A 26,143-nucleotide genomic window follows, 5' to 3' on the forward strand; every position below is an offset into this window, starting at 1 on the left:
GACTCCGTGGGATTGAAGATCAAATTCTAAAGAGGTAGGGGAATGGATGCATTGCTTCCCATGCGAGGAAAGGATGTTAGCAGCAGCATTTTCGACTGCAGTTCCACCAAGAGTTTTTCTTTTGATAGTTTGATGTATAAAAATAAAATTAACAGCGTGCACGAATCAATTTTAGACAAAAATGAAATGAAAGCTGACTTTTTTTATATATTACGTGGAAAAAAACACATCAAAACACCGGAAGCGTGTTGTAAATACGAGGAGGACCAGATATCGTTTCCGTTTCGTCAAAGTGGTCTCGTTTATTGTTCCTCGTGACTTAAAACCATCAGAATGGCGACTGTTGCAATTGTAGCTGACGTAGCAAGAAACGCGGGTAACGATATCACGTTTCCCTAGAAAGGCGCGTGTGGGAGGAAAAAGAGGGAGGAAAGGCGATGGGTTTCAATCAAGCAGCGGCAGAAGAAGCGATTACAATGAAAGAAGATGCGGAATGGAAATATTATCGCGTTCTGCAGAGAACTGCTTGCCGAGGGAATCGTAAAATGATAGAAAGAAATCTCGAGAAAATAATGAAAAATGTAATGGACGATAGATAGAGAGATTTAGGAGGGAGGGAGGGAGAGAGAGAGAGAGAGAGAGAGAGGAACATTAACTTTTATTTGCCATGCAATGTGAACATACTTTATGAAAGGCAATCGAAAACAATTGCTAGGGCTACTAGGACTTAGTTATTATAATTAATAATAATTAACAGTCAAGAAAGTCACTAATATAACTACTAAAACTATAGAAAGTTGATCTTTCCTTAACTCAATTAATTATTTTTCCTAACACAATTTTCAAGTCTGATTATTGAAAATTAATTTTTTACTTTCATTTAACAAATCCCTCATTTAAACCTAACTTTTATCTCTTAAAGACTTACAGTATTCTCTTTTACTTTAACTTGGAAGTAGGTTTTTTCCTAAACATTTTGAAATTTTATCAAAAATTAAATGCATGTTTTTAAAATATTTTTTTTTAAAAACAAGCAAGATATTCTTATTTAGTATAGCCTTTTTTTTAATTTTCAGATTTTCTATCCTGAGTAAATAAAAATATCCAACCTGAAAGAAAGAAAGAATTCAAAATGTACTTCTCTGCCTGTTTTCTTAATATGAAACAAGAACTACATTAAGTGGATTGGCTTTCTCTTAATTATAACAATTCCTGTTAGTTTCTCTAATTTACGTGATAATCAATCAGATTTTTACGATACTTCTCTTTAAAACTGTTAACATTTAATATTTTTTTTCGATCGGTTTGGCTATATAGCACTATCTGACTCCAATATGTTATGTAATCTTTTTCATCTGGTTTTAATCTCGGTTGCTTAGCTTAAAAATCGTCCTGTCATATAGTGTCTAAAAGCCAAATTGTTTTTGGACAACTCAGATATTTCTTTCTAAGCTGAAAATAGAACTATCCAAGGGTATTCGAAATTTGGATTCAAACATAGCGAAGTCTTCAAATGGAAACGCAATAGAACATTCAGTGTTAAGCCCAAAGGGTTCAAATTTATATGGTGAATATTAATATACATTCATTTGTATTTAATAAGATTAACGAAAAGTTTATATACGTCATCTGAAATTCACTAAATATGTTTGCAATCAAAGTCATTTCGAAAAAGCGTAAGTGATGTATTCACAGCCTCAAAAATTTTATCTCGAGACGACCAATAACGTTAGGCCTAAATTTCGCGTAGTTGATCAAGGGACCGGATATTAACTCTCCGAACAGCATACATAAATTATGTCAGAAATTTACTCCACCTCACCTCTGAAACCACCAGAACCGTATGCAAATTTTGTTTAAACAATGTGCGGTCCAATACAAATCACCCTTGGGACTCCTTTCATAAAGGGGTGGAAGGACTTAGAGGAATTATTGTTCTTCTGGCATACAAATAAACTCCCACGAACTGTGTGCCAAAGGCTGCAATTACCTTTACAAAGACCTCGCCTCGATAGACTTTTCGATCTATTTTCCCGGTATTTACAGAAGTAGAAAGCAATTTTGATAACAATTTCCCCAGAGAAGGAAGATTCGTTTGTCTTTATTGAAGTCCTGATAAATGGCTTTATATTTCTGAATACATTCCAAGTACACACTCTTGAAAAAGAAAGAAAAAAAGATTAGGCGAGGCTGTAGAAAGTTCATACGTATTGATCAATAACTACTGCGAAGGTTGTGATGTTCTCCAGCGTTGCTGGAATTAATTAAAATTCAGCTTTACTTTATTTATGTGAAGAGTGAGTCGAATTAAATACTTTAATTCTATATTATCGCGGCGTTTTGAGAGGGAAATGAGGGGGGGGCGGAGGCATTCTGTAAATGAATTATTTCATAAAATTCCAAGCAATAACAAAAGGTTTTCAAATAATTCTGTAATTATCTCTCAAAGAAGAGTCTCCACGGATACATTAGATGTTGCCTTTCCTAAACTCCTAGTTGGGAGTAACTGAATTAACCAAACTTGGAATCCGTTGCGATATCCTTCGATAAAAACTGCAGTAAAATTATGGAACAGGAAGTTAGATTTTCATTAGACAACTAATTACTGTTTGAATTAAATAATAATTTAGTTACTGCTATGCCTTAATGATCTTAATAAGGTTTTTTTAATTTTTAATTAACAAACATGGTATCGCAACTTCAGAATTAAATTCTGATATTGCTGTCTTGCTGAAGAAGTTATTAGTTGCAAGTACTAATACTATCCGGTAACTAAAAACTAAATTTTAATTTAATTATATAGATAATTCACAAAAATAATAAGTTATTTATTATTTAGTATGTTTTTTTTTGTTTTTTTGTAAATGGTGATATTAACAAGATTATATGACAATACAGTTTTTTATTATAAATAAGAATTACAGAATAAAAAATGCAGAATAATTTAACAAGCCATTCTATCTGGAAGGTGATAGTAAAAGATTTTTGCCATCCTTTAGTGTAGTTCTTATTTTCGGAATTTTGGAAACAAAAATTATGACCAACTTAGGAGAGTACTATCTTTTGTCCCATAGTATCAGTTGCGGATTGGAAAAAATGTCACGAATGCATGGAAATCTTGAAAAAGTGCTTAAATGAGGAGGTATTTGAATGTATCCCTAGTGTTTGAAGAATAAATACTTTGGGAGTGAAACAGATGTGCAACCTTATTATGCAAGAGATCCACAAAAGAAGATGATGTGGAAAGTACTGTTGGAATAAAAGTGAGAGGAGTTATGAAATATAACTCCTCTCACAGGCCAGAAAAGTAATAACGAGTATTGGTAATAACGAGTACTGTGCGTAAAGCTAAATCCGAATATGAAAAGAAAAGTGGCCATGCAAACTAAAGGCAATCCAAAAGAATTTTATCGTTATGCTGCAAGTAAATCAAAGAATGAACGTGGAAGAATAACTTTACTGAATACAAATGACACTCTAGTATCGGAAGCTAATGAGATTGTTGAATTAATGAGTGCTCACTTTGCTGAGATATATCAACCAGGTGTATGTAAAATGGTGCATAGTGCTTCTGCTACATTGGATTAAGGTTAGAGGTGCAGGAAAATGAGGAAGAAGAGTTGTTGCATGAGCTGGATAAGAATTTGTCTATAAGGACAGATGGAATATCGGCACCGTTGCTAAAGGTATGTTCACCCGAATTAGTTAGGCCTTTCACATGTTTGTATAACTTGAGTCTCAGCTCAGGAATGATACCACAGTAATTGAAGGAATGTGTTTGATAGTTCCGATAGTTCCATTTGGAATTATCATGCACACTTCCAGTTCCAGGAACAGTTCCAGGTTTGTGCAAAAGGTGTACAAGGGTAATGCAAAAACTGATGTATCTAACTACCGACGTATCAATACCTCTGGAATGGTAGTGAAGATGTTACAGAAGATAGTAAGAACTCACATACAGAAATGGATAGACAAATAAGCTATACGCTGCAACGAGCAGCATGGGTTTACTAAAGGAAGGTCATGTTTTAGCAATTTGCTCATATTTTATAACAATGTTACGGCCGAGTTGGATAAAGGAAATGGTTCTAAGGCATTTGATACGATACCAAACGAAAGGCTGTTGTATAAGCTGGAGAATATGGGACAGGAATAAACTTTTGACTTCGATAAGTGGATGGCAGACAGACAGATATCAAGACAAATGGTATACGGTGGGTGTGAACCTTCTAGACTTAAGGTGACTGGTGGTTCAATCCTTGGGCCATTATTGTTCGATCTGTACATTAATGACATTAGGAAGGGTCTAACAGGAGATGTGCTATTGTTTGCTGATAATAAGAAGATCTGCAGGGCAATCAGAGATTCTACTGATATTTAGCACCTACAGAATGATTTCAATAGGCTGGAAATTTGGACAAACAAAAATTGCTGTAGTTTAATGTTATTGAGTGTAAAGTTATGCACTTTGTCGTGATGAGATTTTCAGCGGCATATTATATTCGTGGGATGAGGCGACAAGAAACTGATGAGACTAGGGATCTTCATATAATGGTTGATAAGAATTCGAAGTCCAAAGGTCACATAGCAAACGTTGCAAATATATCTCAGAGAATAAATACGATGTCAAAGCGAAACTTGACACGTAAGGATAAGAAAATCATTTTGCCTTTGTACAAGACCTTGATAAGACCACACCTGGACTATTGTGCGCAGATTTGGTCTCTCGAGTTCCGAGGAGATCAAGAAAGTGTGGAAAGGGTGAAAAGAAGAGTTACAATCGGAATTATGGGATTTAGATTATGAGGACAGGTTGCGAGTTAACAGATTCTGGTTAACAGGAGAAGGAGGAGTGATATAGTAGAGTTTTATAAACTTTTGAATGGGTGTTATAGGATATCGTCCAATGGCGGCTCGTGCATAGGCACTGCGGAACTGCAGCACCCCCACTTTTTCTCGATATATAAATATATTTATTAATTTATTTATATTTGCTTGTAATATTTAATTTATCATCAACAGTCCGATAGAAGTCTCTTATTTTGTATAAAAAGTAATAAAAATCCATCTTATAGCACTTAGCAGGGCAAAGGACGCTAGCAGCACTCTGTCATATTGCTACGCGCGCAAGCATATGCACGTCATAGTCAGATACGAGCTATTACCGTAATGCTGCACTGTCCGTCGCGCAGTTCCAGTGTTGTTTATATGCAGTTTGCACCAGTAATAGAGTGTTCGTAGTGCTTATCCTGTTCACTCTATCTCTTTAAATATTTAGACATTACAATTAAAGACATAACGTTTGTTATAGTTTTTATTTTAGAACATTATTGGGGTTATGATAATGGATTTTTATTTTAAGTAATTTTTAATTATACTAAACTATAATTTTATTGATAATAAACAATATTTTTTCATGAAACAAAACAAGAAGAATATATTTTATTTTTAAGTAATTTTGAATTATACCAAACGTATAATTTTATCGATAAGAAACAATATTTTTTCATGTTTAATTCTTTTTTTAATTTTTACCATAATTTTGATATTTTATCCCAACACGTATATATTGTACTTACAGTGTGTATGTCTATTTCGAAAGTTGCAGCATCCCCACGATTTCAAGCCACGAACCGCCACTGATATAGTCTGTTGAAATTTTTCGTTATATGGAAGGTAGGCAGAGAACATGGGACATGCATGGAAGTTAAATTTATTTGCAATCAAGAAAGGAGTAAGAGCTAGGTTTTTCTCCCATTATATTTTTTTAATATTTTTGAAATAATTAATACCTTTAATGAATTAAAATAATATAATGACAGATAATTACCATTCTTAAAAGATTATTTTATTATTATAACTGTAAATAATATTATTGTCTATCATTATATTATATTTTAATACAATAAATATATACAACGCTGCTGATTTCCTCCCATTTTTGATTGTGAGAGGGATCTTCGAAGAGAAACTTTTTCTACTCCAAAAATATAAACTCATCTCTAAATAATAAAAAAAAACTTTGTATTGTATTCATTCCAAAATTTTAGATTCCTTCTTTTTGTTTATTTGGAAATTATATTTTATTATTAGCATATAAATAACACCTCTGTATTACCACATACAAGCAATCTGTCCTCATAATCTAAATCCCATAATCCGGATATAATCTTTGTAACTCTTCTTTGCACCCTTAGCTATTTTTGCTATTTCAAAGTAACGTATGCAAAAATAAGTGACTGCTTTAACACAGCACGGTACTCATATGACCAATACAATTACATTCTTTAAAAATACGTGGTGATGTCATCCAGTTTGACAGCCTTATTAATATCTAACCCAAGCAACACCTGATACGCCTCTGATTCTTTCACTTTTAATTCTCCTAATTGTTGCCTCCCTTTGTCTTGTTGCACAGCATCATTCACACCACTTACAAATTAACTTTAGAAGGGGTAATATAACAAGGTTTATACACACCACATGTTTGAGCTGTTTAAAATCATAATTTTCGATAGTTGATAATTCTGTTGTTTTCAACCGAAATTTATCAAACTGCATGCAGAAAAGAAACTTTATTCAAACAACCCAATTAAAAAAGTACATTGTACACCACATTTTAAGTTGATGTACCATGAGTATTACTGATGTTAATTCTCTACAGGAAGATTTAAATAGACTTTTAGCTGTCGACAAATGAGTTGAGGTGAATTTTTAATGTTCATAAATGCAAGGTGTTACACTTTGGAGTACAGAGATATAAGGCTGTGTACTGTATTAGAGGAGCTGTAATTCAGAAAGTGGTTGAGATTAGGGATCTTGAAGTGATAGTGGACAGTGGGCTGAAGTTTCGAGGGCACATCGCACCTGTTGCAAAGACTGCATATCGTATTTTGCTGTGATAAAAGGTACATTGACATGTAGGGATAAGGAGGTGGTGGTGGTGCATCTATATAAAGCATGGCTCAGACCACATATGGACTATTTTGCTCAGATTTGGTCACCTAGATTTTATTGTAATGTGGAAACACTAGAGAGCGTCCAAAGAAGAATAACCAAAGTGATATCAGCACTCTAGAATGTTGGTTATGAAGAGTATTTCAGAGAATGTTGATTATAGAGGTTGGTGGATAGAAGGAAAAGAGGAAATATGATAGAAAATTTTAAATTAGATAAAGTATTCAATCAGATTAATACAGAAGAAATTATAAAAATAGTGGATCTTAAGATGGGAAGAACGAACGGCCACCCCTGGAAGTTGTATAAAGATGTAGTGAAGAAGGGTGTGAGGAGTAGATTTTTTATGTGAAGAGTTGTCAGTGAGTGGATTGCATTGCCGGAGTGTATTATGAATGCAGACAATGTAAATAACTTCAAAGCTCATGATGATAGAGTGGGGCTGGCTCCCACGATGAGTCCGTTGACTCCACGGAGGTTACTAAAATTTTTTTTTTAATTACATTGCCTACATTTGTTACAGTTATTACATACATTACATACATTTGATTACATATAATACATTACATACATTGGTTTACATGTGATACGTACATTACATGTATTTGGTTACATATGATACATCTTGGATTAGAAGCAATTTCTTTGCTTTCATCCTCGAAGCTTATATGTAAGATTGTCTGAGGGTGACATCAGTTGGTTATTATTTATTGTTTTTTTTTGCTGTGTTGGGGAGCTACGAAATCTATGATTGATAAATTCGCGCGCGCGCACGCACACACACACGCGCACGCACGCACACACGCGCACGCACGCCCACGCACCACGCACCACGCACGCACGCGCACACACACACACACACACACACACACACACACAATAAATAACTTAGAATGTATTGATGCGTCGCTGAACTGGAAGCCTGAGCGAATATATTGTGTTTCATTAAGTTTGTATGGTATTTTGGGTGCGTGTTTCTTGTTCATAGTATGTCCTTAGAGCTCTTTTCAGGCTATTGTAGTTTGTAAGGTTTCTGTATTCAAAAGGTAATTTCTTTATCATCTGGGATGTAGAAGTTTCGTTTTGCCTTTCCGTAGTGATTATTATATTTATATGTGATATAGTTAGTTGTATGAGGTCTTGTTATGCGATATGTGTCTCTGACTGTCCTGTAGTTGGCATCGAAATAATGTTTTAGCAAAGCTGCATAGTGACATAAATGTTGTGCTGTCAGTATTTTGTGTTCTGACATTGCAATGTATATAAAGTCGTTATTGTCTCTTTGTTCCCAAAAGATCAGTTTTATCATTTTGTACTGTAACGACATTAATCTGTTTAGTTTGTAGGGTGTACAGAAAGCATACGGTGTTATAGCGTATCTTAGTATATTTTGACATAGTGCTTTGTATATTAGTGTTTTTAGGCATGTGGGAACTGTAAAGTTTGCCAGTTATTGTTCGGAGTTTGTTGTGTAGATGGTTTATGTGGCTATTCCAGTTCATATCTGCATCGAAGTAAATTCCAAGGTATCGTATTGTTTCAGTCTGAGTGATTGTAGTGGTTTCGCTTTACTTTAAAGTTGTACTTTAAAATAGAGTTGGGGAGGGTACAGCTCCCTGTGGCACTCCGCAGGTTACTGGTAGCTCTCTACTTCGGTTTGACCCGATACGTGTGATATGCTTTCTATTTTGGAGGTAGTTTGTAAACCACCTGTGCAGAGGCCCGTGTAATCCAACATGCCTCAGCTTTTCTGTAATAATAATAATAATAATAATAATAATAATAATAATAATAATAATAATAATAATAATAATAATAGTTCTATCGAGAACCTAAATATCGACAGTCTAAAAATCTTCTTCCTCCTCCTCCTTCCCCAAAATCGATGACATATCCTGTAATAACTTTTGCAAAATGGGCATCCGGTTTCCGTTAATTACTCTCGTTCATAGCTCATGGCTACTGATGATTTTCAAGGCATAGTGAGAGTGTTCAACAAACAACTACTGCCACCTCGTGATTCTAAACCGCAACTGGTATATATCTATCTAAATTCTAGGTGTGATTGGACCTCAGTGAAGCTCCAAACCGGTCTGATTAGTGTCCTTTCCATAATGCATAGATTCATACACACCCGAAAGGATGTGTGTTTTGCATAATGGGATACTAAGGCAATTGATGTGAAGTCATCAGGCTCTATATATAAGTAGTGTAACTCTGAAGATACTTCACGCGCAAACTTAACACTTATGAGAAAGGACAATAAAATATAATGTACTGATAAGTTTAATGTAATTTTCAACCAAGTAAAAAACCTTTATATAAAAAATGAAACAATCTGTGCAGTGTGTGTGTGTGTGTATATATGTACGTATGTCAACAAAAGCAGCCCGAATTTCAATTGTGATAATGAGTGCAATTACTAATACAAGAGAGATATTACTAAACACTCATCTTTTATGATTTCCTGCGACTATTTCTCTTCTTGTTCACTCGCATACTCTGGATATACAATTCGGTTTCGATTTTAATTTTTCAACTACAAATTGTTCAGCTGAAACAAAAAAGACAAATTTTAATGGCAATTCTATCACCAAATAGCATCGTTTGAAACCAAAATTGAATCCCACGGACAGTTTTTTAGGCTCATCCTATATCACAAATTTTATTAAATTCCATCAACACAGAACGAAGATATTGCAATATATAATTTTCACTAGAGATGGACCAATTAAAATTAGTACAGGACGTTTTGTAAGGATCCCAAATATCAGATTTCACCAAAATTAGTCTAACAAGAGTCAGAGGGAGCGGCTTGCATCGGGCAGATGGATAAACAGGCGCTTATAAATTTGGCGAAACGCATCTATCAACGAAAGAGAGAGTCACATTTAAACAAAGAAATTCAACAAATGGAGGGAGGGAGGGAGGGAGGGAGGGAGGGAGGGAGGAGAGGAAATAGTATAGAAAATACTATAATCAGTGAAGGAAAGAAAATGAAAAGAGAGGAGAAAATTATTCAGCAACAGAGAGAGAGAGAGGGGGGGGAAAGAAATAAAAGGATGAATAAGAGAAGTATATGAGGGATGGAGAGGATGAAAGCAAGAGGAGTGAAGGGGAAAAAATTCACCAGATACATTATCCAGGCCTAATCCAACTTAGGTGTTTCGAAAAAGCGCGAGCCTTTCGCCTCCATTCCATTCGAGTGAGTTGTACTTTCACAGCACTGTTCAAACAAATCGCACTCGTAAATGAGGAGACCTCCCTTGACCGTAGCGGTGTCTGGAACGCTCGATAAAACAAGACCGAGATCGGCGACCGTGACGGACACTGATGACTTTGATCCCCGTTATCTGCCATGAAGTAAGTGAGTCGTAGAGTCGCCGCTGGTTGCTGACTGCGCGTCTCCGATGGCAAAGGATTCCCTGGGGCGAAACTGATTTAAACAGCACCTTGGACATTAAGCGGATGTTTATACGAAGGTGGGGTGGAACTTGTGGGATACATCGCATAAAGGGAAACACAAAGTTGGCATAATTCTTAAAGTTAACGATGTCCCCCCCCTTCACTTGAGAAGCAAAGTTTTGACGGAATATTTTATCTCAGAAGAGAAGGGCAGACACACAGTCTTCCCTCTTCTCTCCTCCTTGGAAAGGTGTACGAGCTCCCAGGCGCCGTAGAGATATTTGAAATTGCATCTCCGTCGGATGTGATTCTCTCTCGGTCAGTGACCACCTTGCAATTGTAACAGACAGCGCTCAACTGCTGTGCGTCGCATCACAATGGCTGCGGGCATTTATGTCTAATTTAATTGGCAAAGCTAGCAAAGGCCTCGACGTTACTAATATTGGGAGAAGCGTCCGACTTTAATCCATAAAGCGTGGCCGTGTTATCAATCACTGTTCGCATACGCCATAAATATTGTAAGGACTCGCTTTCATTGTCTTTCTGGGTTACTTCAATTCTCCGATCGCAAAACGTCGAAGAGCACTCTTACTACTAGTGCTGCTGCTACGAAAACTAACATCCGGGTTCCTCTTTCCCAAACTCAACTTCATTCAACTGAATAGAAGGAATTTTAAACATTTGGTGCACTTGACCAGAACGAAGATTTTATATCAAGAAAATCAATTCATAACATCGCGCAGACAAACCAATTTTAATGCGGAAAATCGAGGGAATACACACGTCGAATAATAAAAAAACACCCATTGAATAATTCTACATGAATTACATGAAGCCTCAGTTAATTATTAATAATTATTTATATAAAATATAACTAATATCATTAAAGGTTAGTTTTGATCTATCGATAATTGATGAAAGCATTTTCGGTTCTGGGGCTGCTTATAGTCGAATTATTAGGTTAACCGTGAATGCAATAAAAATAATAAAGAAAATTGCTGCTGTTTCGGCCCCGTTTGTGCTAGTGCAGGAATGAAAGAAATTGCCCTGATGGAAAATTAAGTGCGACTCCCCACCCTTAAAAAAACATTTCTAGCGATAACCTACATTAGTTGATCCAAACAACAACTCCAGAACAGTCGGACCTATGCAGTAATTCCATTATTAACCATCCCCTTATCGTACAACTATGGACTTTTCTCTAAAGAATCTCTTCATGTGATAGTATAAGTTTAAAGAAGCACTCAGAATGCAACAAAATCGCTTCTCCGCTCTTTAAAAAGTGAAAGAAAGAAATTTATTATTAATTTCTGTCCTGATATCTTTGCTGTTTCTGCTAAACTAATACTCTGCAACTCTCAGTTGAGATTGTAAGTATTTTGTCCATGAATTATTAATCGCTCTGTTTACTGACTTATTCTCTGTCATTCGCACGCACACACACACACACATACAGACGCACATACCCACACTGAAGCTTAATAGATAAAGAATTACAAGCAAAGAAACTACACATAAAATTTTCAATCTAATGGCTTCAGACATAGTTCATATCAGAAAGAGAGAAAGAGAGAGAGAGAGAGAGTCGCTACGAATCTTAGAAGTTTTATTATTAGTAGTATTTAATTTTTAAATACATTTTTGCCTTGCCATAGGATTCGTTAATATGATAGTTATGCTCTTATGAAGATTTTTTTCTGCCTGCATCAAAAACTAAAAACATTCAAATGTTTATCTGTATATTGAATTATAAGGAATATTTTAATTTTTAAAAGCTGTTTAACTTTCGGGACGAGAAGCCCCATGAGAAAAGACAACCCATAATAAGAAGACAGTGACTCCTAAACATATCCACAGAGGGCACCACTACCAAAACTCAGTTGCCATGGATCACACGTTTAGTTTACTTTTATTGTTAAGATTCATTGTGCACGTATTAGATTCGTTTTTCAGCACTTGCGTACTCTAATGAAAATTGGTATTTAGGATCTAAGCAAGCATTTTTCAAGGGAGACGAATATTGTTTCTTTTTTTTAGATCTTGCTGAAGATGTGTCTGCAAGAATGGATTTCAGTCTCCAGGGCAGGGCTGTACAAATGAATATTTGACTTCTATAAGCACTATATTAGTATATTATTAGTAATTTGTCAGAAAAATTATACTAAAATGATTCTCCTAAACGAAATCAGAGGAATCTACTCTTCCTAAGGGAAGGATGAGTTAAAAAAAGAACCGAGTTATAAGCACTATAATAACAGATTTGAATATATGATAATTATAGAATACATACATAAATAAGATTCTTAATGATAAGATAGACAGAGAGAAACGAACTGGAAATAAAACGGATACATCTTTTATATTTATTTATTTAATGCCAGTCAGCAGAGATAGAGAGAGAGAGAGAGATGAAAAAACAAATGGAGCACAAGGAGACCGATCGCATCCATCAAAACACATCTCAAAAGTCGTTCTTAACTTGAAATCTTTTCTCTCTAAGTAAATTACGGTATTGAACCCTCCCCGATATCTGCGTTGGAGTGGAAAACGGAGCTTGAAAAGCAAACGGAAATCGACGTCTGAGTAAAGTAAACAGAAACACAGCGTTCTCTGTTTATACAAAGATCACCCTTCTCACTCTCCCCTTCCTCGTTCTCGCCCCCCCCCACACACACATTGAAATCCTTGCAGCAACGAAAGGAAAGTCGAATACTTTCAAATGCACACAAGTGGAGAAAGGAAGACGAATTGGCGAAATATGAGTCGTAAACTGCACGTGATGTAATCGCAAAGCATTTGCATAACATCGGAGTATTTCCATTAATAAAATTCTGTTGTCGCATCGCCTCTGTTAAGTACGTTGGTTAATCTTTCGATTCGATACTCTTTTCCCTGAAATGTTTGCCATCTCTGGTGCGGAGCGCTCCCACGTGATATTTTTCCCACGTGATTAGCTTCACTTCACAACCACTGTCGACAGGCAAGCAGGGTTGAGATTGCATTTCGGACCGAAGCAACTCTATTTAATAAGAAAGAGAGGGACTTAATATCGTAAAGTGGAGTGTTTTTCTAAGACGCTTTATTTCCATTACCATCCAGTGAATTTCGTAATAGACAAAGATTTTCTTCTTAAGGCACAACCTTCCATAACCCTTTTTTAAAGCTATAATTCCCTCTTCTGCTTTTCCAAAGAAGGATTCTGATGCGTCTTTCATTATTCTAAAAGCCACCCGAAAGTATTCTGTTGGAGAAGACCTCTCCGCACTTATCCGCATCGGTCGACGGTTTTAAGCTCTTTCGCTGACGGTAATTTTCCGAGCATTTTCAATTTGGTTGTCATCATCGCGAGAGAGGAAATGAGAAGCGGCTAACCGATTGTTGTTCACTTGAAACTGCACCTCAAAGTCTCCGTCCATTACATCGACACGACGATAAATCGCTCTGTAAAGGGTGTTTGCGTGTGTTATTTGAAACAGGATTCGGGGTCACATTAAACCCAGCCTGCTCCTGGGATCAGCGTCAAGATGAGAAAGATAAGAAGGAAGATTTGAAGCTTCGTAAACACCCTAATTAGTTTCCTTTCAGTGTCATGTCTTGCTCGAAATATTCGTTTAGTCGCCCTGCATCCATAAGGCTTCTTAACATCTTAAGACCAGCTGTAACTTTCCACTTAGAAGTCTTGTAACGTGCAGAGGAATCGCTTCACTTAGCCAAGCACTGCTTGGGATTCCTGTTTGAGTTTGTTGAATTTCTCCGATTTCAGATGAATTTCATCATTATGGCAAGACCAGCACGTCTTGGCGCTTAATGAAAATATAATCCATCATCTGGTAAACGGTGATATATTCTTCGCCTGACATATCAAAACGTAGTTTTGGCAAGTCAGAATGTAATACACCTGGAAGATCAGAAATGTGATCTTCCAGGTGTATTTCCTGGAATAATTTCCTTCCAAAAATATTATGACATTTGCAGTTCATTCCAAAAGTACTATATAATTATCATATTGTTGATATGTCATAGTACTTTTGGAACAATTACTGTTTGTCTGGATTACTAGAGAATATAGTTCTGGCACATCATAGACTATTCTGATACATAACAAAATATAGTTCTGGCCTATTAAAAAGTATACTTCATTTGGCGTATCCTAAAAAAATTCTTTTACATGTTAAAAATGACTGTTCTGACATATCAAAAAGCCAACTTTTGATCCTTGAAATGAGTGTCGAGTTCGATTCTCGTCAGTGATATCAAGGACATTAATCCGAAATAAAAATGACCTTTTGAATTGATAACGAGCTAGCGGCCAGTCTCCTTGCAGAAACTCGGGATTTTCATCAAAGAAACAAAAAAATCGGTAAAGAACAGCCAACTTACAGATGAACATCTTGATGTACAAAGGCTGATCGTGTCTACAGAATTATAAATGTTCTTAAATACACCTGATCCAAGAAAGTAAGACGTAATAGCAGCCTATTCGAGAAGGTAGTATTTGGATTAAGTGCTGATCAAGCGAAAACCTGAATGTAGAGGGGAATCTGAGCAAAATAACTAGATGATTATACAGAAAAGTACCCATAAAATACCAACCAAACCATACTAAAACATTTTTTTGCATAATAAAATATACTTTATGTGAATCCCACCCACTAAAGGTCGTAAACCTATCATTCATTCATTACTGGGGTAACGATCAGGCATCTCGAAAACCCAGTTTTAGGGATCAAACGTGGAAATTTTCAAGCTACTTCAGGTCTTCAATAGCAGAGCAGTCGTCTCACACCGGCCGAAGAAAATCATCTTTCACTTACAGATGTTCGCAAATATCCCCGTTCGCAGTAGGTTCGAATCCATTAACTATTAGTTGGTGATCCACTACGGTATCCATCCCTGCGTTTTATGCATGTTGGTTTTTTGTTTTATTTATGCGGCTCCGATCAAGAAAGGTTTTTGTAATCCTACCATACAAAAATACGTTTACGGATTTTTCTACTTTTTAGTTCTTATTTCGTTTTGTATTTTTTATTTGTTTATTACATAGACGAGTACTCTAGCTTAGAGACCAAACATGGAACTTTATCAAACTACTTCATGCCTGCAATACGCGAGAGGATGGCTATCCTCTGTCGAGCCTTTTCAGTGAAGAGCGGATCGCCAACCAGACGGGCGTACTCCGATTATTCCGATATATTAAAAATATATAGTGTGAGTTCTAGTTAGTACTATTTATCAAATCATAGAAGCTCCATAACAGCCGTACATAGAAGAGAACGAGACGATGCCTCATCACTAAAGTAATGTGTAGCCGATAACAGGCAAGCGTTATTATACATCGAACTGCTAAAAAAGTACAGACAAGACTTGAATGTCGTCAAATTTATTTCTCTCTCTCTCTCTGTACTGGCACTTTCCGAATAATCTAAGCATGAAATTCTTCGCAATAGACGCATCAAGCAGTGACGCGATTGATTATTACATAGCGACAAGTGGATAAGGAGAGATGACGTAAACGAAGAAGCTGACATAAGCAGAAAGAGACAGGAGAATTCAATTCCACCAACGGATCTAACAAAGCATCTTCCAACAGCAATCACTTTAATAAATAATGAACGACGACTTAGACTGAAGTGTTTACACGATTATCTGCTGTAAAACTCTCCCTTCGCCAATCACATTCAGTAGTGAGAGGCCATTTTGCAAGGGTCCGCTTTATTAACACGCGCGCTCACTGAACCTTTTCGTGCAGGACTTGATCCCGATAACAGAAGGGAAGTGGAAGCGCGTGAAACGCAAAAACAAAACGAAGGTTGTGTTTCTCTGGCTGAAAAAGTAAGTAAAAGCTGCTTTAACGCACGAGGAAGACGTTTGATTACTTCTCTCTCTTGTTTTAATGCTCTCTCTCTCTCTTTCTTCCCGACTAAGAAATAATCTCGTTCCCAGTAAAACGATGTCGGATAAGCTCGTGAACTGAAACATCTCACTCGGTTGTTCCCTCTTCCCCTCGCGCTTTCTTCCCTTTACCGTTGCTATATTCTGCACGCGGTGTCTACCTAATTATGGCTCTGCCTGGGGAACTCCATCAAGCAGGCTCTAAGTGCTCGAGATAATGGCGAGATTTGGTGTTCCTGTTGTCTAGCAACACCATGCCTGAAATCGTTCGTCAGCTGTCGCTCTGCCTTGTCGAAATAGCCCGGTTAATGGCATCTCTGTTTATTTACAGATCGTAGCCACCGGCAGATGGCAGTATTTGTATGCGAATACATTTGGGTATAAACAAGGCCCGAGTTCTGGAACATAAAGATACGGAGACTTTATTTATTTTGTTTTGTTTTGTATTGCAGAAAACTCTGTCTCAAGTTTCCGCTTTTTTTTTTTTATCTTTTGATGTGAGTCAGTCCCAGATCGCATCGATGCAAAAGTCTAAAACAACTTATAGTGCTCTTAAAATGACTGTAATTTTTTTAATACAGAAAATCTCATAAAAATATTCCTAATAATTTAAAATAATTCTAGATGGCAGCACTATAGATCATATTAATAGAGATACGATTGTTGTCGAAGATGAAGCATTTCAATTTATCCACAATATCATGTTCAGCTCGAATTTTCTACGACTTCCATACATTTCTAACTTTCTGCGGTTTATGGTTAATATGACCTGCTGAGTGTCTAAGCGAAGCGCTTATTGTTTTGCAAGACCATCGCGCTAAGTAACTAAGTTTCCCGAAGCCATATCGTTACGAAGAAATAAGACCATCTACTATACAGCGCTCGTCGACTGCGCTCTGAGCAAATATTTGCAGTGCGGGTTTGCTTTTTCCATGGTGTCACATTAACCTCTTCTCTTTTTATTATCGCCAGAGGTCACTAATGTTTAGTGGAGAATAATTCATAAGTAAACAAGACATAAATATTCATGTCTTGCTTGTGTAAGGTTGAACGTTGGATTAAGATTAGTGCTAAGATTACTAATCGCTGTCAGATATTTCTGTGATACGTCTATCAACTGCTCTTGCTTTTAAGGTGATTTTTAGAAGGAATTATCCCAAGTTTTCTAGCAAAGAAACCTGCTCTTTTAGCCTCCCCCCCACAAGGCTGGTATTTTGGACTCAATTACTGTTCAAAATGCTACTAATATTCACTGATTTAAGTTGAATAAGTGATTGAAAAAGGACCTTAGTAATTATCTGAGAATAATTACTTATTCTGTTTAGTCAACTTTCAACTTAATTTTAGATAGAATAAGGGAGACGCTGGATGTCATTTAGAAGTTTCTTGTACATTATAACTCCTTAGAATCATAACAATAATCAATCATAATGATTTTTTCTTTTCACTTTATGAGGTAGCTGTGAGCACAAAAATGCAGAGGTATGCCCTCTATGCGTATCTCCGAAGAAGAGAATCCAGCATTTGAATAACAATTGCACGAGGGGGGGGGGGGAATGAACAACTGGTAGTCTAAATATGAAGGAAGAAGATAATAAGAAGGAAACAATTCTTTGAGTATTGTTCGTACACCCTCTGTCCAAAAAGAAACAGAACTTTTCGAAAATAGAAGAAACTATTGGCGCCACCTGTTGTATCTTTTTGTTGTCGAAAGCAGCAATCTTCATTAGAGTTGTGTCAACTGTTTATGACATTTGTTTCATTAGAAGCCGAGTGCCAAGAGTGACAGTGTGTTTTGACGGACGGGTGGTCGTCACGATATCCTTGACGTACGCGACGAATTCTCGCTATCAATCGCTTCAGAACTTCGAGATAAAAACTCACCATTGACCGTTTGGCCAGGCGGAACGAATTCTTTGTGGATAATGCCCTTGGAATCGTAGAAACAAATCAGCATTGTCTTTACTTTTGACTTCTCCAAGCGACTTTTTTTCCGATGCTCCTCTTCTTGTGGTCTCCACTCGGCACTCTGGTGCTTTGTTTCAGGTTCATACTCAAAACACTACGTTTCTTCACCAGTAACGATTGTTTCGAGGAAGTTTGAGTCCTTACGAACAGTTTTAATGAGGTCCTTGCGGTGTTCAATTCGATACATGTTTTGGTCGTCGGTCAACTTGTAGGAAACAAATCGCGAATTCAATTCACGAAGGCCCAAACTCTCAGTCAAAATGTTGTACTCAGTTGATTTTGGAATCCCCAATTCATGTTCAATCAATCTCACGGACGATTTCGGGTTTTCTTTGATGAAATCACGCATTTTTTGGATGTTAACTTCGCTCAGTCCAGTGTTTGGATGGCCTGGTTTTTCGTCGTCCTTAAGCGTCTTATGACCACTTTGAAATCGCTTAAAGCACTTGTAAACTTGAGTACGGAATAAGCATTCATCACCGTATGCTTTTTGAGGCATTTGATGCGTTTCGGTAAATCTTTTACCAAGTTTAGCACAAAAGTCATTCACAGCACTCTGTTTCAAACTCATTTCCCGACCGTTCGTCAAAACACACTGTCATTCTTGGCACTATAATTCGTCGTCTAATGAAACAAATGTCATAAACGGTTGACACAACACTAATGAAGGTTGCCGCTTTCGACAGCAGAAAGTTACAACAGGTGGCGCCACTAGTTTCTTCTATTTTCGAAAAGATCGGTTTCATTTTGGACAGAGGGTGTAAGTTTGCGTTTTCTTTCTTGTATTCCCCAGAACACGGGACGGGCATTATGACACAATGTCATATCTGAATGTCATATAATTTGCTGAATTGGGCAAAACGTTTTTCGTCATGAATTTTGACCCACTTGAAGATGCCTCTCATATCGAAGTCCATTACATTGGTTTAATTAAGTAAATGTTAAACAAACTACGCAATTTTCTAATGATAACGAAGTTAACCCACTAGTGGCAATGGCTGGTTTTCAAGGTTATCTATTTGACGTTGCTCAGTAAGACTAACATCTCTTTCCAAAAAAGAAAAAAATTATGCTCTTATACCCATACATGCCTCGAGAAATGATGTTATCTCAGCTGTGAAATACTTTAATAACAAGAATACTGTTAGGTTCTTTTGTGACGGTTCAGACCACTCAAGGCGTTTTGAATTCCGAATTTTATGTACTGAAAATAGGGAATAATCATTCATTGAAGAGTAGTCTTCTCTGCTTAGACCAGAGATTTTAATATCGTGCATTGCTGATAGTATATGAACAGTTGGCTGCAGGTAAAATATGCATCAGAAGTGAAATTTCTCTACCAGATAGTGAGATGGACTTGATTGGTTCTTAGAGACAGAAAAAAATTCTCAAGGAAGATGAGATTCTAAGTGTTTATATTTATCAGTAAATACTAAACCAGTGGATTCTGTTTGACGACAGACTATGAATTCAACGATATCCTTAATCCTGTTTGTTTTTTTTATTTTTGTAAATAAATGATAAAAGAATTGTTGCATAAAGATAAAACGAATAGAAATCTACTGAACCTCGTGTATATATATATTTATATACGAGGGTGGTCTGAAAAGTTATCGGCCTAACAATGAAAAAACGAATTTATAATTTAAAAATTATTCTTATTTTTCAACATAATCTCCCTTAAGATTAATACATTTTATCCAGCGATTCTCCAGCGCTATTATCCCGTCCATGTAGTGATTCTCAGTAAGAGAACTGTTGCTTTTAAAGAAAAACTTTGAGCAGCGAGGAAAAGTTTTAGTTTTGGGAAGAGATAGAAGTCAGAGGGAGTCAAATCTGGGGAATAGGGTGGATGTTCCAACAATTCATAGTGCAGATACCTAAATTTTTCCCATTGACAAAACACCATTGTGGAAAGGCGCCTAAGATAATTAATAAACAAAATGCCTTCAGCCAAAATGCCAAAATCCCAAAACACCGATGCTGCTGATGGAACGGACCTTGTCTTCTTTGGTGCTGAACAACCAGCTTCTGTCCACTGTTTTGATTGCTGTTTGGATTCTGGTGTGTAATGATGAATCCAGATCTCGTCCATAGTAATAAATCGACGCACAAAATAAGATTTATTCTTGTTAAAACGCGCCAAGCACTGTTCCAAGATTTTCATGAGAGTGTGTTTTTGATCTGCTCTGAGAAAGCGCGGCACCCATCTTGCGCAAAGCTTTTTCATTTGCAATACTTCATGCAAAATATATCCTACACGTTCTTTTGAAATGCCTATAGCGCCAGCAAATTTCACGCACTTTGACTAGCCGGTCATCCAATATCATATCGTGCACTTGATCAATGATTTCTGGTGTTGTTAATGGTTACACTTTTTGGACGTCCTTCACATGGATCATCTTCAAGGCTAGTACGGCCACGTTTAAACTCGGCAGCCCATTTCTTAATTGTCGAAAACGAAGGAGAAGAGTGCTCATATACGTTTAGGAACTTCGAATGAATTGCTTTTGGTGTTAAACCTTCTTTCACAAAGAATTTTATAACCGCACGATACTCAATTTTATCATTTCAAGTGATACAGACAACACTTTTGCTTCAGACAGCTGTATAAAGAAACTACTTAATAGAATGACTTATAATTTCACATGGATATTTATGACAGATGTACCAACTTAGAAAAAAAATCTTGTCGATAGTGTTACCATCTATGGTCGAGGCCAAAAACCTTTCAGATCACTCTCATATATATGATCCACACATGAAAGACCACAAGACATAGCACATTAGTGCCGTGTGTGGGCAAGAGTATTAGAAGAAAGGAGGAATCTGTTCACATTTTATTTGAACAGCTGAGGATTGTAAACTTTGTGGAAGCCAGAATGGAGGAGACTGTTCCAAATAACAGATGTAGGTAGAATGAAAGAGGAGGCAGTGAAGTTGGGTCGGTGATTTTCAAGATGAACTGGAAAAGGGTGTTCGTTAGCAGTGGCTCTTGTTTTAATGATTTTGGAGGAGAATGGCGGAATAATAGTGGCTAATTCATCAGAGTACTATCTATAAAAGTATCTGTAGAAGAGGTACAAGGCAAAAACTGAATGTCTGTAAGAGAGGGGTTGAAGTGGGTAGGTGAGAGGGGGATCATTAATTAGCCGGATTGTTTTCTTGATGATAGAATCGATCACTTTTAGAGAAGATTTTGGTGCACTGCCCAAAATATGAGAGCAGTATTCCATGACTTGACGGATTTGGGATTTGTATAGAGCTAGCAGCTGTGGAGGTGTGAAGTAACCTTGTGCGAAAAAGTACACCAAGTTTTTTGGAGTTTGCAGAAGCTATAGTTGAAATATGGTTGTGCAAGGAATGATCGGAGGTGCATGTCAGTCCAAGACGAGAAATCTGATCATGTTTGGATATCTCAGTATTACTGAAGATAAGCGGGGAAGGGATGCAAGCTCTTTCTAGCGAGAGATCAGACTGGAATGAGTTTTGGTGACAATGAAGTTTACAAAGCTGTGGTTGTCGCCCCAGTGGGATATAGCTAGGAGATCTGAGTTCAATTTACTGGTCGTGGTAGATTTTAAGGATTCTAATACTTGATCACTAAAACGTTTGTCGAATGAAAAGGAGGAAAGGAGTGTACCGTCATCAGCAGCGCTATGGATAGGATTGGAAGTCTGTGAGAGAAGATCATTTTATATACAAGAGGAAGAGATTGGGTGAAATAACCCTGGCGTACTCCTGCATTGGTGGGGATATCTGCGGAGAGGAAACTGTCCACTATGATACGTACTGAGTGATCCAGTTGCAGAGTGAGGAGACTTGCCGTTTCTTAAGTAGGCCCCTGTGCCAAGCCGGATCAAATTCCTTTGAAACGTCGAGGGCAGTTTCTCCAAATTTTTCCATGGCTTGAGTCCAGAGGTGGATGTGACAGCAAGATCAGCTGTAAATCGCGAGAGGCGGAAGCCATAACTGCTGGTCACTGATTAATTGGTATGTCTGTAAGTGGTTCAGGAATTTACTGTTGATGAAATTCTCCATAATTTTAGAAAGAACAGATGTGAGACCAATTTTACGGTGACTTTTAGCACCTTTCTTTAGGATGGGCTGAATATGGGCCTGTTTCCATGTTGTTGGGTCGATGCTAGCTAGTTGGATAGGATAGATTTGAGAGGCGATATAGGATAGGTGATAGTTCTGTGGCGCAATTTGTTAACACAATAGATGGGATACCATCAGGACCAGATATCTTGTTTGTGTTCAGGTTATTAAGGATTCTTTGGATTTCTTTTTTGTCGGAAGTCAATGTGTGACATGAAGGGAGTCGTTTCTGGTGAAGTGAAAGGAGTTTTTCCCAGGTCAACAATGCATCAATTGGAAGCGAAGAGCGACCAGTAAATTGGCCTTGTCTTTAGGTGAGATAACTACAGTACCATTCGGATATGAGAATGGTGGAAAACTGGGTGGGCCGAAGTGGTGCTTAATGGCCTTGGTAAGGGATCAGAAAGAGAGAGATTGTCATTTGGGCTGGAGGTGAGTTTTTGCAGCATTTGGACCTTTCAAAGTCTGACTTGGATGGTGATCATTCTTTTACAACTCTTGCGGACTGCAGTATTGGCAAAGTGAGCAGCTGGGGATTTGGTCTTTAGCCATTCGTGTAAAAATAAATAAAAAAGTTTTAAAAATATATAAAATGATAAAAATGAAAACATCCTTAGTCCATCCACATTACCTATATATTACAAGTTTACTAGTAAAAGTTCGTGGTTGGGAATCACATAAATAAAGCAGAGAGGTTTTTTCCTTTACAGCATTTGCGCACTTTTTTGAGAACCAACCTTGGGCAGTGACTGAGAATTTGGTGTGGAATAAGGGACGAAAGCCTTTTTTCTTTTGAGGATGATTTCTATTATTCGGTTTGAGCAGGTCTTTGGATCATAAGAACTGAATCAGTAGCCAAACCATGGGAAGGAGAAACAGAAGTCACGTTATTCCCAGTTGGGAATAACGTGACTTCTGTTTCAAAGCACACCAGACGCTAAATCTGTTGCACACGAAGGCAACAACCTTCCCACCCCTGTGAATTCGACGTAAAGTTTCGCCCAACTTTATGCTGTAACCATTTCCTCCACATTCTCCCTCATGGTTCATTGGAGTTTCAATGGAGAAAGTTTTCGAAAGTGTTAAAGAGAAAAGAAAAGAAAATTTATGTTTTTTTTTTTACCATTCTCCAAAGAGTACCATGGTCATCATCACACGTTCCGATGTCTTTCCTTCCTGTTGTTATTAATGAGGATAGGGAACTTATTCCTTAGGATGAATTTATAAATCTTTCAAGTCTATCCTAAATTTAGATTTATTTTAGACAGAAGTAAAATGTTTATTATAATTTTATAGTAATGTCGTGCTTTCTTTTCTATGTTTTTTTAATTATTTCCTGAAATTGTGTATGTGTGTGTTTTATTTGACTTTATTTTCTTATTATGAACTATTTAATACAGGTTCCTTACCGAGGTCCATCTGACAACCAACTTCACCAAACGACCCTCTCGACTAGACTGTAGATGCAACGATTATCATCGCAGTTAATTTAATACGGATTTATCCAGCTTGGTATAGAAATACATAAGGTGTTGATCGTCCATTATACTTGAATAGTTTCCATTCAGAAAGGTAAGTTTTAACTAAACTGGTATTTCAGTTAAAAAGGAGAGATCAAATATAGGTGAGTGTTAACGTAGTCATGCTAAAAGAGAGAGAGAGAGAGAGGGGGGGGGGGGACCTGTCTCGCATACTAAACATTTATCTTACGTCCTGGTTCATATTTCTAAATTGTATGCAGGCACTGAGACATATCTTACCACCAGGCGTAGATATTCAGCCAGACTTCGCTATTTTGAGAACGCCAACTGTCGCTCTCCCCATTCTGTTCGAAATGTTAAACTTCTTTTCAAGCTTCGAAAGTTGCAGTCTTAAATAACAACAGACGATTGAGCACGGGTGAGTAATCCGTGGAATATTTGGAGTTTAAAAACTGTAGTCGTGATCGTCCATAGGTGAAATCCAAACTCATTGACCAACAACTTTAATTTATTTCATTTGTGTAAGAAAGACTAACCTTATTACTAGATATCTAGCAAGATGCGGGTATATTGTTGCACTTACGCCTGTTGCTTTGCACCGATCAGGTCACATGTTTTTGTTTTTTTGGTTTGTTGTTTTTTCACACATAGCACGACTGGTAAGCAATGTGGTGAATTTTAAAATGAATTCTTTTTTTTTTTTTTACTTATTAGTCCTTATAGTCCTTATAAGGACTGGCTTAAAGGAGCGAAGCAAGAATGCTTTTCATCTTCCCCGTTATCTGTAGAGGACAGTGTAGGGATAGGTTATTGAGCTATTAAAGCTCTGATCATGGCAGGAGGGTATTTTCCATTCTTAGTATATAAAAGACTAACATGTGTATAAGGGTTATCTCTTTGTGAGATGAATCCCCTCGTGATTCATCACACAAAGACGTCTATTGATAGTGATATATCACATCAATATATAAATCATACAAATATGTATGTGGATATGTCTGATAAGGTCTAGCTACTTAAATAAGGCGAATCAGTCACTTTTTTTTTCAAAGCCTTGCCTTTGTGTGGACTATTTCGGAGTGATCTGGTAACTGCTGGAACAATTCCTTGTAAAGGTGGCTCAAGCTCTACCCCCCCCCGCACGCGCGCACGCACACACACGCACACACACACACACACACACACACACACACACACACACACACACACACACACACACACACACACACACACACACACACACACGAGTCACGTGTTTGTAGTCGGTATAAATTAGAAGAATACGACGCTCCCAAGTATGTGTAAATGTATCTCTGTGAAATGGCTGTGATAAGGGAACTGAAGTTTTAAAGAGGGGATTGTGATAGGATGTCATGTTGCAGGCCTATCTGTTCGTCAAATTGTTGACGATTGAGCCATCCCAGATCAACAATCGGTGATACGATACTGAGATAGACGAGTGTTGGATGTGGTGAATGCCTGGTAAACGTCTCTTACCAGAGTGCGTAAACCAAACTATGAAATTCAGAGGTAACGGTGTGACAATATGATCCTGTTTTTCCTGGTTTGTTCTCTGACGTCTGTTTGTAGTGCCACGAACATTGAACTCCGAGAGGTACCTAAACATTCTGGAGTTCTGCAATTCTTCCTTCTTTGTGGGGTTTCTACGAAACTGGCCATTGTCTCTTTTAGCAATACAATGCACTGTGTCATAAGGTTGCTGCTGTAACTGCGTGGTTTGTAAACATGAACGTTACCACACTTGACTGGCCTCCACAAAACTCTGATCTGAATTGTATTGAACAGCTGTGTGATGAACTGGAGTGTCGGGTGAAGTCAAGGTACGTTCGCTCTACATCAGTACTCTATCGTACACCTGTTAAAAGTATGTCCCGTATGATTGCTACAGTCATTGCAGCAAAAGATGGTCCTATATCTTATTAAGGTATTAAAGGGGGCCTTGGCTGCTCTTTTGTCAAACTATGGTGTCCGTTGATCAATCAGTCTATATTCATCGCAATGAAAACGAGATGGATTTGTGTGGAAATATTATTGATGTTAGTTGAACTTCCCAAAGGATAATGTACACAAATACTTGCTACAATTAATTTTTCCTGAAAATGGATCCCTTTCATACACAGTCCTAGTTGGCAACACACACACACACATTTGTTCACTGTATTAGCAGAAAATGTTAAATAAAATCTGATAAAACTGATTTTATTGTACAATATAGAATGGATTGACAGCAATCACTAGCAGGGGAAAAAAAGATGAAGCAGTGAAGCCGAAAGAAGCAAAGCAGACTAAGCTAAATATAATCTCAGAGTCGAATCGCG

This window comes from Typopeltis vanoorti, chromosome 15 (assembly GCF_054136105.1).
Source record: "Typopeltis vanoorti isolate ZY-2024b chromosome 15, IOZ_Tvanoo_1.0, whole genome shotgun sequence".
In the NCBI taxonomy this organism is placed as follows: Eukaryota; Metazoa; Arthropoda; class Arachnida; order Uropygi; family Thelyphonidae; genus Typopeltis; species Typopeltis vanoorti.